We start from the raw sequence: 12,836 nt of genomic DNA, 5'->3' as shown, positions 1-12,836 counted from the left end.
TATTTTTTTATTTAAAAAAAAAAATGTGGGGTTCCCCCCAATTTTCATATTCAGCACAGGAACATCAGCAGCTGTGGGCTACAACCCTTAGCTCTCTGCTGTACCTTGGCTAGTTATTAAAAATAGAGGGGACCCCACGCTTATTTTTTAAAATTTTTAGATTAGAATAAAAAAAGAAAAATTGACGTGGGGTCTCCTCCATTTTACTAGAACCAGCCATGGTGCAGCTGACAACTTGAGGCTCATATTATTAGGGTGGGAAGGGCCATGGTTATTTGGCCCTTTCCAGCCTAACAATAGCAGCCCATAGCCGCCCCAGAAATGACGCATCCATTAGATGCGCCAATTCTGGTGTTGGATCCACCCCTTACCGTTGCCCTGGTGCAGTGGCAAACAGTGTAAGGCTATGTGCGCACGTTGCGTACAGTCACTGCAGAAATTTCTGCAGCGATCTGAAGAGCACACGTGCACTTCAAATTGCTGCAGAAAATGTCCGTAGTGAAAAAAAAAAGCCGATTCCATGCGCACTGCCTGCAGCTCCTTCCATAGACAGAGCAGGGGCTGCAGGCAAAGCGCATGGAAGAAGTGACATGTTACTTCTTAGAACGCGCGCTTCAGGCAGCAGCCGAAGCGCTGCGCTCTAAGACGCCACGTGCGCACGGCTCCTGCATAATCTCCATAGATTATGCAGGGGACGCAGGACGCATGCAGTTACGCTGCGCTACAAAGTGCAGCGTAACTGCATGTAATTACGCAACGTGCGCACATAGCCTAATACTTGTGGGGTCGATGCCAGCTCCAGCTGCCATCAAGTCCTGGTACACCGCAATTACTAATTCAGTAGTTGAAAGGAGAAACAAAGTTTATTTGAACAGAAACTCCCGACTCCAGCCCTCGTTCACCAATTTATTTGATTTTTATAATAAAAAAAAAAAAAAAAGACAGGTGAGTATGGAAGATCATTTTATTTCAGACACATGTATTTTCTCTGGTACGTGTCACACTGATGTCACACTGATCACATCAGTGTGTGGTATGTGTGACACCCATTCTGCCGAGAAAAACGGACATGTCTGTGTGTTGTGACGTAGCGACCACCAACGTGGTAAATGGTCGCTATATGTCACAGTGGAGAAGGTATCTACGATATCTAGATGAAAAAGGTTGCTATGGGACTTGTAGTCCACAAAGGCTTCTTGCTACACATAAGGGTCAGGTTCCCTTTAATAATCCCAAGGTGCTCTGCAGGGCTGAGATTCACAGACCTCCACCTGTGGGTGTGGCTCGAGGGGTTAAAGCAATCCAGTCTCAGAACCTGGGTGGAGTGTGTCTAGGGCAGTCTAGATAGAGACTAGCTCTAGACTTCCAGCGTGTGTGCTGGGAGAGAGTGAGAGCAGAGCCGAGAGCTCTGCATGGAGCAACCTGTGTGGAGGCTGAGCACAGGACTCCGTTATTAAGACTGAGGTGAGTGCAGCCAGACGAGGGCTGTAAGGCCGAGCCTCTCCTGGAGGAGACACAGACCCGTGGTCTGCAGAGGGCCCTGGGGCCGCGAGGGAACCTCAGCTAGAGGTGTCTGCTGGCAGGGGCCAGAGAGTGGGGAAGTGGTTAACTTCCACTATGAACTTGTAATAGAGTCTGCTCTGTAAGCTGCAGAGCCGGAAGCCTGGAAAAGCTCCAGGCCGGCGTGGAGCGCTTATAAGTTTGTGGACCCTCCTGGAACAGCCGAACGGGGCATCGTAAGACAGTCTCCTACGGCAAGGGGTGCCTGTGTGACGGGGACCCGCATGGACGGTGCATAACCCGGCTGTGTTCCGGGTGAATTTACATGTACAGCGAGGACAATAAAGCTGTTTGGATCGGACTATTTGAGTCACGGCGTCTTTGTAGTCCTGGGGGACCCCCACCCCGCTACAGTGTGTGCGTGCATGCGGGAAAAAGCGGGGCCACACGGTCCGTGTGAAAACACGGATGTGTGAGGAACACCATAGAGTAACATGGGTACGTGTGGCATTCGTGTAAAAAACTGTTTTCACACATACCTGAAACATGGACATCTGAAACCAGCCTAAAATGGTGCTCATAAAAATGGGAGGAATTCACAACCACTTCCACGGGCAGCTATACATGCCAAATCCTGAACCACATTACACAGATGATGCGGTGTACTTTATATTTTGAGTCCTTTCTTGCTTTTTTTCATACTATATTTATTTATTTATTTATTTTTTTTTCTTTCCTCCATTCTAGTACTATAAATCGGGGTATTGCCTAGATAACTAGCGTCGTGGGTTCTAAATATAAAATAGTTCACTTTTACAGATTTCTTTTTAAAAAAATTATTTTATACTTCTGAAACCTCCCCTTCCAATTAACTTATCTGTATTTACCTTTCGCTGCTACTGGCCCCACCCTATAGTAATTCCTTGCTTAACAGTTTAAGATTTTCTTTTTTTTTTCCTGCTTGGGGCATTTTTACTATACAAGTTGACTGTGCCATGCGCTTTTGTTAAAAACCTCATATTGGACTTCCGGGAGGCGGAGCTACGAGGTAGCTGCTTTTATCATGAGCTCCTGCAGCAGCCTAGGCCAAAAACGTTATCCAGGTCCATCCTAACATCTCAAGGCTGCAGGGATAAGGCCAGGACAAGGGGCGCACATCAGGCCCGGCTCTCCTGATACTCCGGAGGTGAAAGGTGTATGCTGCACCACAAAGAAAGGAGTGCTCTGACACAAAGCACCAGGCTGCAGGCTGTGGGCTGTGCTGCACAGAGGAACGCTGCCCATCCTCCCTGCTCCCCCTGCAGCTGTGCCACTGCAAACGGAAAGCACCCGGGACCTGGTAAGAGAGGGGTTAAATATCGGGCACTAACATCCAGAAGGAGACACGGAAGGGGACTGAAGTGCTTCCAGCGGCAGCCATAGTTTTCAGTGAACTCTCACACACTCCCCTCCCTGCCACAGAAGAAATAGTGAAACACCGAGCAGCAGCAAGCTCAGCAAACAGGACTGCACGCTGTGTTTACCTGTCACACAGAGCTCCGTGGACAGGCCCACCGTCTGAGATACTGTGAGTGAGGGGGGAGCTGAGAGCCCCTGGAGACACTCGGCTGTGAGAGCAGGTCAGGAGATAAACAGGGGGCTGTGAAGGGAGCAGATACATCCCTGCAGGTCTCATCTTAAATGGCTGCTGCACAAGGCCTGTAATCTGCAACAGTAAACAGAGGCAGATAAGCCTGAAGTGCATCACAGCTCAACTTGATTAACCCCTACTTCACCACTTCACCAGCACTGACAGTATAGAAGAGGGTGAAAAACAAAAAGAAGTGGGATCGGTCATCTGGCCTGCCTCCTGCCCTTCTGACTGGTCTTTTTCAAGTAACATCTATACACTCTCATACACAGCGTGGAAATAATTCTGAAACAGCCAAGTTTACCACACAGATGTAATTAAGCTTATGTTATTGTGACGTCACCACAGTCTCTAAAGAAGCTCCATATTTACAGTTCTTACTATGGATAAATTTGTGGGTAAGAGCAATGCCACACAACCAAGTAAAGGAATTAGACCGCAAAGACGAAACCAAAATGCACCCCCATCACCAGGAGCTTCCCCTGAGGCAACTGTCGCGGGCGGGGAGGAGGGTGTCGGCACACCGCGCTCACCCCCTCTGCTCGGGTCCGGCAGCTGCTGCTCAGTGGTGGCTCGAGCGGTGGGCCGGATCCCGGGGGTTCTCTCGAGCGACACTCCTCGCCGGTGAGTGAAAGGGGTTTTTGTGGTTGGGTGTGGGGGATTGTTATAGTTCGTGACGCCACCCACGGTTGTGGTGATTTCACCACCGCTGCTCAATTCGGGGATCCCGGGGATGGTGATGCGGAGCAGCCAGGTGTTGTGTTGCCCCTCCGTGGGTAGGGGTTGGTGATCCCGGTGGTGGAGACGGAGGTGCGGGGCCTGGTGGGCGCAGGGACGCGGGGGCGCAGCGCTGTGCCTTGCGGCACTGTGGTAGTCACTCAGCCTGAGACACGGACACAGTTTGTACGGTAAACCAAACTGCTGGTAGGACGGTCCCACAGACGGCTGCACCTGCACTCCCGGTAGGTGACGGTGATGTCCCTCTTCCTTGCACCTATGTTTGACTGATGGTAGCGGTGGATTCCCTCTGGTTACCCGCTCCCTGAATGCAATCTGGGCCGGAGGAGCTCTACACTTTGCCCGCAGGCGCTGGCCCTGAGAAACGGGTGCCGTGGCGGTGGCGGTGTCTCTCTGCTTCAGGTTGGGCTGTTGCCTTCAATCGGGACTTGGCTGTTGGGAGATCTACGTCCCCTTCACTGACGGATTCGGCAAATTTGGCGACTCCAAGCCTTGCCGGGGTCCGAGAGGCCCCTGCCCTGGTGCTGACTGTCCTTCGGAACACTGCTCCAGACCACCGGGCACACAGCCAACGGGGTCCTTCCAGGAACTTCCAAACGGTCCCCCTCCAGACAGTCACCGCCGTCGCTGACCTTGCTGTTCTGGCCCTACACAAAGCTGGACCCTTCAGGCTTTCCTTCCTTCTTGTCACCTCACTTGCTTTCCTCCTTTACCACTTTTACTTTCCTCACTTTCACTTGGTGTTTACTCTTGCCCTGCCTGGGCTTAACTGCCTGGTTTCTCCCGCCTCCAGAACTGTGATCTCCTTGGTGGGCGGAGCCAACCGCCTGGCCCACCCCCTGGTGTGAATCATCAGCCTCTGGAGGAAGGCAACAAGGATTTCTGGTTAGCTGTGATGTGCCTACCTGGAGTGTGGGGTGTGGTGGTGTTGTGACCTGTGACCCCTGGCTTGCCCAGGGCGACACACAACTACAGACCCACCCCAGGACACTGCTAAGGCCATCACGGATCTCTTGATGCCGGTGATTGATGGGCGGCTGGCAGCCTTCCAGTCTTCATTAGACATTATAGTCACCCAAGTTAATGCCCAGGGTTCAAGGCTAACAGATGTGGAGCAGAGGGTCTCTGACATGGAGGACTCTGTAAAGGAAATTTCAGAGATGCTGGAGAGCAGAAATAAGGACATTGCTGTATTGCTGGACAAGGTAGATGATCTTGAGAACAGGTCCAGACGCAATAATTTAAGGTTGGTGGGCGTCCCTGAATCGGTTCGGCAAGCTGATCTACTGAAACTCACTTCAGAATGGCTACCAGGAGCTTTGAAATTGGATCTAAAGTCGGGGCCAATTGCTATTGAAAGGGCCCACAGAGTGGGCCCACCTCGAAATGATGGAGAGGTCAGACCCAGACAAGTAATTTTTAAGGTCCTGAACTTCCAAGACAAGATCAGATTGCTGACAGCATTTAGAAAAAATCGCTCACTTACCTACAATAACTCTAAACTGCTTTTTTTCCAAGATTACTCAGCAGCCTTGACAACAAGACGCAAAGCCTTCAATCCAGCATGCAAACTATTGGCGGAAAAAAATATTCGCTTCAGTCTACTGTATCCTGCTGTTCTACGCTTCACTACAGGGGGAAAGAATTGGACTTTTGAAGATCCTAAGTTGGCTTTAAATTACCTTCTTCAGGAAAATGGAGCTTCGCCAGCAGTCACACAGACACTTAAATCGGAGACGTCACTGTGCTACAGTTCTGATATTCATTCTGTTTTTCCTTTTTTTTTTTTCAGTGTCAGGACTGCTAGAGAGGCAGGTGACATTGCCATTAGATTAAGGTTTTTGTTTAGATGGGAAGGGGTTAGGGGGCTCTGCGTGCGTACCTTTTAGTTTAGCTCTCATATGGGTTGTCGCGTTTACTCGCTGGGATGGACGAGGGAACCCAAATAGGTTGTTTATAATTTTACAATTAATTCCTCCTTCTGGAATAGGATAAATGACTAACACAGAGAGCACAAATGTGTCCACGATTAAATCGCTGTATTGGTGCTCCTGGAATGTTAACGGGTTAAACTCTCCTATTAAGAGGAAAAAAGTTTTAAATTATCTGCATCGTTTAAATTGCCATATTGTCTTCTTACAGGAAACACACTGGATGAAGGGCAATCACCCATTTCTTCACAGCAGAAAATATGCCGTATGCGCAGAAGCGTCATTTACGAGAAAACAAAGAGGGGTAGCTATATTGATCAATAAGCATATTAGTCATGAAGTTCTGGAGGTTTCAGAGGACCCTATGGGGAGATTATTATCGGTGAAAGTGAAGATAAAGGGCACTATCTATAACTTGGCAAACATATATGCACCAAATATTCCTGATCCACAGTTCAGAGCCAGATTGATCGAAAGTATCACAGGTTGGGATATGACTAATTTAATTGTAGGCGGAGATTTCAATGAGGCTCATGATGGAATTTTAGACAGGTCAAGTCCCCAGCCATCTCCTCTATTGGCGCTCCATAGTGGTTTGCAATATCTCGTCAATCAATTGGGACTAATAGACACATGGCGCATGCAGCACCCAATAGATAAAGATTATACATTTTATTCACACGTCCATGACTTACATACACGGATTGACTATTGGCTACTAAGCCCAGCACTGACGCCACATTTACTTTCCTCCAACATCCTAGACATCTGTATTTCGGATCATGCACCGGTTACTTTTAATTTGTTATTATCTACCACAATACTACGGGAAAGAAGGTGGAGGTTTCCTTCATATTTATATCAATCTGAGGATTTCAAAGCTTCTTTACAAAACTACTGGAGCTTTTATGAGAAGGATAATCACGAGCATAGTGGGGACGCTGGTTTGTATTGGGCTGCCTCCAAGGCAGTAGTAAGAGGTCAGATAATATCATATGTCAGCCATAAGAGAAAAAAAGCTCCTGGAACAAACTATATCAGCACAAAAACTTCTCACGCAGGCATATAAAGATTTTAAAAATAACAACACGGATGCGACAAAACAACATTTCTTAGAGGCCAAGGAGGCGGCGGACACCTTGGCCCATGAGATGGCACTTCGTAATCTGGACTACCAGAAACATAAATACTTTAAATGGGGCAACAAACCTGGGAAATTACTAGCTTCCTTAACCAAACCCTTTAGAACCACCACTAGAATCCACAAAATTAAAAAGAAAGATGGTACCATGGTAACAAAAGATGAGGAAATAGTGGAGGAGTTCAGGGCATTCTTTGGCTCGCTGTATGAGGCGGAACCGAGGGAGGTTGACGGGGAAGCTGATTTTATCCATGGTACCGTAGCGCCCATCTTGACAGAGGAACAAAGAGTAGTACTAAACGCCCCTATAAATATTTCAGAAATAGTAAAAACTATTGCCACTCTTAAACTAGCCAAAAGCCCAGGGCCCGACTGATTTAGTAACGAATATTAGAAGATCTTGGGAGCCTCTATCGGTCCTCATCTATGTGCAGTGTATAATAAGATAGTCACAGAATAATTCCCGACAGGTTCAATGAGGCAAACATTATAGTATTACCTAAGCCAGGAAAAGACCCACTACAGGTGGAGGGATACAGACCTATCTCATTACTCAACTCTGATTTTAAAATCTTTACTAAAATACTAGCTGGTAGATTACAACAAGTGATTCCAGATCTTATTCTGCCCTTCCAACCGGGATTCGTGCACGGGAAATCCATCACCTATAACATCAGGACGGCTATTGGGGCTATCTCTTATAGCAGGAAGCATAGATGTACCAAACATATAGTAGTTAGCCTTGATGCGGACAAGGCCTTTGACAGGGTCTCTTGGGCCTATTTACATAATCTTTTGGCATGTCGCCAGGTGGGATCCTGGTTTTGCGAAGCAGTCAAGATGATATACACAGAACCCAAATCCAGACTATCTATAAATAATACATTCTCTGAGCCATTTGAGGTACAGAGGGGAACGAGGCAGGGGTGTCCCTTGTCACCTTTATTGTTTAATTTGGCTCTGGACCCAATGTTGAGGACCCTACATAATTTAGCAATATTTCAGGGCATGAGAGTCGGTGGGACAACAATTAAACTTTTGGCTTTTGCCGATGATATTTTATTGTTTATTGCCAATCCCTCTCAAGCGATTCCAGAGATAATGAACACATTGAATAATTTTGGAAAGGCCTCAGGCTTCAGGGTAAATTACAAAAAAACTGAGGCATTGGCAATGTACAAATCGGGTAAAATTGATAACAACTTATTTCCCTTCCAGTGGTGTACCAGGTCCATTAAATATTTGGGGATTCAGCTCCCAGCAAACCCCTTGTTACTATATCAAATTAATTATAAGCCTCTTATAACTTCATTAATACATCTACTCCAATCTTGGAAACATCTGAAAATATCCTTTTCGGGCCGATGTCACTTAATTAAAATGGTAGCATTCCCCAAAATAATGTTCTTATTTCAGACTCTCCCGTTGCTTCTACGCAAATGAGATATTAAGCTACTAAATTCATCCTTTGGAAAATTCATTTGGGGGCACAAGGGGCATACTAGGATCAGCATAATCAAGCTTCAATTATCAAAAGGGGCAGGGGGCATTAATCTTCCAGATCTGGGCAGATATAATCTAGCAGCAAATTTTAGATATGTGGTGGACTGGGTGCGAAGAGTATCTCACTTTGCCAATGTACAATTGGAACAACAGCTATGTTCACAAGTCTCGTTAACAGCATTGCTGCATTTAGGGAACGAGGAAATACCGAGTGAGGTTAGGGATCATCCAACACTATGGCATACTATACAAACGTGGAGGAAGGTGAGGAAACTTGGTAAAATTAACACTTCAAGTTCCCCATTTCAACCCTTTGTTGGAAATCCCAGATTCCTCCAGGGTCGCCCTCCGAGGATTTATGAAACATTGTCAATGCAGGGTTGTGCTTATGCTGCAGATCTAATGGAGCCGGATTGGTCGTTGCTTTCTTACGAGAAGGCGGCACACCGATTTCCAGCTTTTGTGGGTCAGCCTTTTCTTTTTCTTCAGGCGCGTAGCTTGGCACAAAAATATCTTGTTGACAAGCCAAAGGGAGATCTTGGAGGAAGTGTGGATAACTTTCTTAGGAGGGCAAGAAGCCAGGCGTCCTCGACTAGTCAGGTTTATTCAATGTTGCGTACAGTTTGGACATGGGAGGGGAAAACAACAGGTCCAGCAAAATGGAAGGTAGACATGCCAGAGTTCGAGGTAAAGGATTTTTTACAAGCCACGCTGTTGCAACGTAAATTTCTGTCGTCCAGTAGCTACACAGATATGGCCTTGATGATTCTACATAGAGCATATATTACTCCAAAAATTCAATCAAAAATGGACACAAATGCCTTATACTCTTGTTCTAAATGTGGCATAAGAGACACAGAGTTTCACCACTTATGGGACTGTTCAGATACAGGGAGTATGGAGAAGGGTTCACTCAGTCTTACAAAATACATACAATATTCAGTTTGCTCTGACACCCCAGTGGGCGATTTTTAACATGTTGGAGGAGGCTCAACAAAGTCTTCCGAGAGGTACCAGGGCAATGTTAACTATTTGGGCCTCGGCCACTAGGAAAAGTATCCTACATCTCTGGGTAAATCCTGAAGCACCCTCTCTAGCGTTTATCCAAACAAAACTAATGTTCATATTCAAAATGGACTGGCTGGATGCACTGTCGAATAAGGAGAAGTTGACTAAGCGTTTCTTTGAAACATGGTCTTTATTTATACCTAACTTGGCTACAGTGCTTAAGGATAGACTTAAATCTCAGTTTGGACAGACCTCTTGGTACCTTCTTGAACTGCTCAATGGACACATACCAATTACATAAGTTACCATTTTAAGTTGCTTCTGGTCGCACGCAGAGCGGGGGGAGGGGTGGGCGGGACTGTTTTGATTATAATGTCATCAATGAAATGCTCTTTGTATAAGAGCAGATTGTAAAAGAAATTCGGTTAAAATTCAATTAAAAGATGTTTAAAAAAAAACGAATTTCATATTGTGTGAGAACCCCTTACCAACATTTGATGTGCATTTGTAATATGCTGTATCCGTAATTTGATGCAGGCTCGCAAGCAAAACACGCATCTTTCCCGGCAGATGATGGCTGTAATATTCAGTTATCATTTGCCTTCTACAGCTGGGCATAGACTGTTGCTACATCCACGACTAATAATCTGTTAAATGCCGCTATCCATCTCTGACAACAGCAAGTACTGCACGTCAGCAGGTGGCACATCATTCCATGGGTCCACCAGCGCCCCTTGACTTAATCATAGAGCGTTAATGAATTGCTATGATGGCCGGGTGGGGCTGCACAGGGGCCCAAGAGGTTGAAGGGCCCATTTCTACCTCCAAAGCAGGTGGAATTGTGCTTTTTGATGAGCTCTTGGGCTGCAAAGGACCCTAATATTGTTCTTGCACAGGGGCCCTTTTTTGTCTGTGTCCGCAAGAGGGTCGGATTATTGCAGGTTCAAGTCCTTTAAAGGTACTAATAAATATAGCAAAAAGTCCTAGATTCTCCCTTTTTGTCGGCGCTGGGTAAAATTAAAATTGGCATAAGAATACCCAGCCTCACGTTGAGCCAAATTTTGCAATATTTTTATTTATTTATTTTTTTAAACAAAGCTTGTTACTCCAGGTTTCTGGCATAAAGTTTTTGGTGAAATTCAATTCATCTGAATGTGACATGAAATAATAAGGTAAAAGCTCACACTGGACCACAAAATGGTTTATCAGCCACTTGTGAATTTACTTTAAATATTATGAAAATGGAGGTACAACTTAATGTGTATTTAATTCCTAAATGGTTAATGCAATTGTTGTAAAAACACCTGTAATTAAAGCCTAGTGTGTATACTTCAATCACATCTTGATGACTTTGATACATTGTCTAAATAATAAATTCTAAAACTGTCAAAAATCCACCTTGACCCCACTGCTTGTGTATACTATATTTTTTGTTTTATAAGATGCACAAGATTATCAGACTCAACACTTATTTAGAGGAAAATAAAGGTAAAAAAAAAAAACCATGGGGTAAGTCTTTTATAATTCGGTGTTGTCTTACCGGAGCGGTGGTGGAGCAGGGTCACAGGAGGCAAGGGCGGTGGTGGAGTAGGGTGATGCTGCAGCAGGTGTCATGAATGCTCACTGCGGGCGCTGAGGCAAAAGGAACATCCAGAAACTGTCAGCATTCGGGCTTCAAAGAAATGGTGCCCGGAGTCGGCGCGTGTGTGGATTGAACTATCAGCTCAATGACAAGCCGAGATCTCATCTGCGCACGTGTCAGTTACGGGTGCGCTATCTCCTTAAGTCCGCTGCAGGGAGATCAGCGGGCCGGAGGCGGCGCATGCGCAGATGAGATCTTGAGGCCAGAGTTCCATCTGCGCACGCGCCAACTTCAGGCCCCATTATTTGAAGCCAGCACCACCAACATTTTCAGAATGGTGGCCCCTGCCACACCACCCACAGCACAGCACACCTCCTGCAGCATCAACCCTGCCTCGTGTGACCCCGATCCACACCCCCCCAGTAAGCTACATTCGGATTATAACATACACCCATGGGCGTACCCAGGATCAAAACTAGGGGGGGGCAAGCCATGGTCGTTCAGGTTGTAAAATATTAAAACGGAAAAGGTGAATGAAATGAAAATTTTAAGAGAATTAAATGTAATAATAGCACGATTAATGACTTCGCGCTCCTCCCCACACACACACACACACACACTAATGCACCCCCATTACACACACACACACAAAATACCATGCACGCTCCATTACTCCCCCCCACACAAAATACAATGCACGCTCCATTACTCCCCCCCACCCCACCCCACACACAATACAATACATCCCCACGCATCACCCACTACACACACACACACACACCATGCACCCCCATTACCATCTCCCCACACACACAATAAATCACCCCCCCAAACGTGCGCACACACACACAATACACCCCCCATCAACCCCTACACACACACACAAAAAAAACAATGCACCCCTACACACACACAATGCACCCCCCCATCACCCCCTACACACAATGCACCCTCCCATCGCCCCCTACACACACACACACACACACACACAATGTACCCCTCATTACCCCTCCCCCCACACACACACACACACACACACACACACACACACAGAAACACAATACAGTGCACCCTCCATTTTCCCTCCCCCCACACACAATACAATGCACCCTCCATTACCTCCTCCACAGACATAATACATTGCACCCCCCATCACCCCCTGCAGACACTCCTGCTCTCCCCTTTCCCTCGGAATACAGTGCTCCTCCTCTGCCTGTCACAAAGCTGTGTTCCTTCACAAGTGTTCCCCGTTAGGTGTCATCAGCCCCTCCCCACACATCTCCATTTATTACACCTGTCTCTTCGGCTCCTCCATGGAGTGCTTACCGCTTCCTGATCCTGATGTCTCCTGTGTCCCGGCGCCCGCAGCACTGTGCTGATCTCCTCACGTTGCTGCACGTCAGGGGCGGGGCCCAGTCCCAGGACGGCTGTTCAAATGTATTTACGTCTGAATTTGAATAGGAAGAAGGAGGAAGCTGCAGTCACCGGCATGCTCCTCTGCACTGTGTGCATGCCGGGCACACAGCAGGGCCGGCACAGCACGCTGCCTCCTGCTGCAGCTAGTGTGCCCTGCATACACACAGTGCTGAGCAGCGCGCCGGTGGCTGCAGATACAGCGGCCCACTACAACGTGCCCCTGCTTCTACCTCGCTGGGTACGCCCATGCATACACCCCTTTGCCTCCCAAATTTTCTTATAATCTGAAAAATACAGTATAATAATTAAATCCTGTATTTAAAATTATTTACTCGCGTATTTTCGTGCTGATTTACTACACATTTATTTAGCATGTTCAGCTCATGA

This window comes from Anomaloglossus baeobatrachus, chromosome 4 (genome assembly GCF_048569485.1).
Source record: "Anomaloglossus baeobatrachus isolate aAnoBae1 chromosome 4, aAnoBae1.hap1, whole genome shotgun sequence".
Lineage (NCBI taxonomy): Eukaryota > Metazoa > Chordata > Amphibia > Anura > Aromobatidae > Anomaloglossus > Anomaloglossus baeobatrachus.
Note: the sequence above shows the minus strand (reverse complement) of the source record.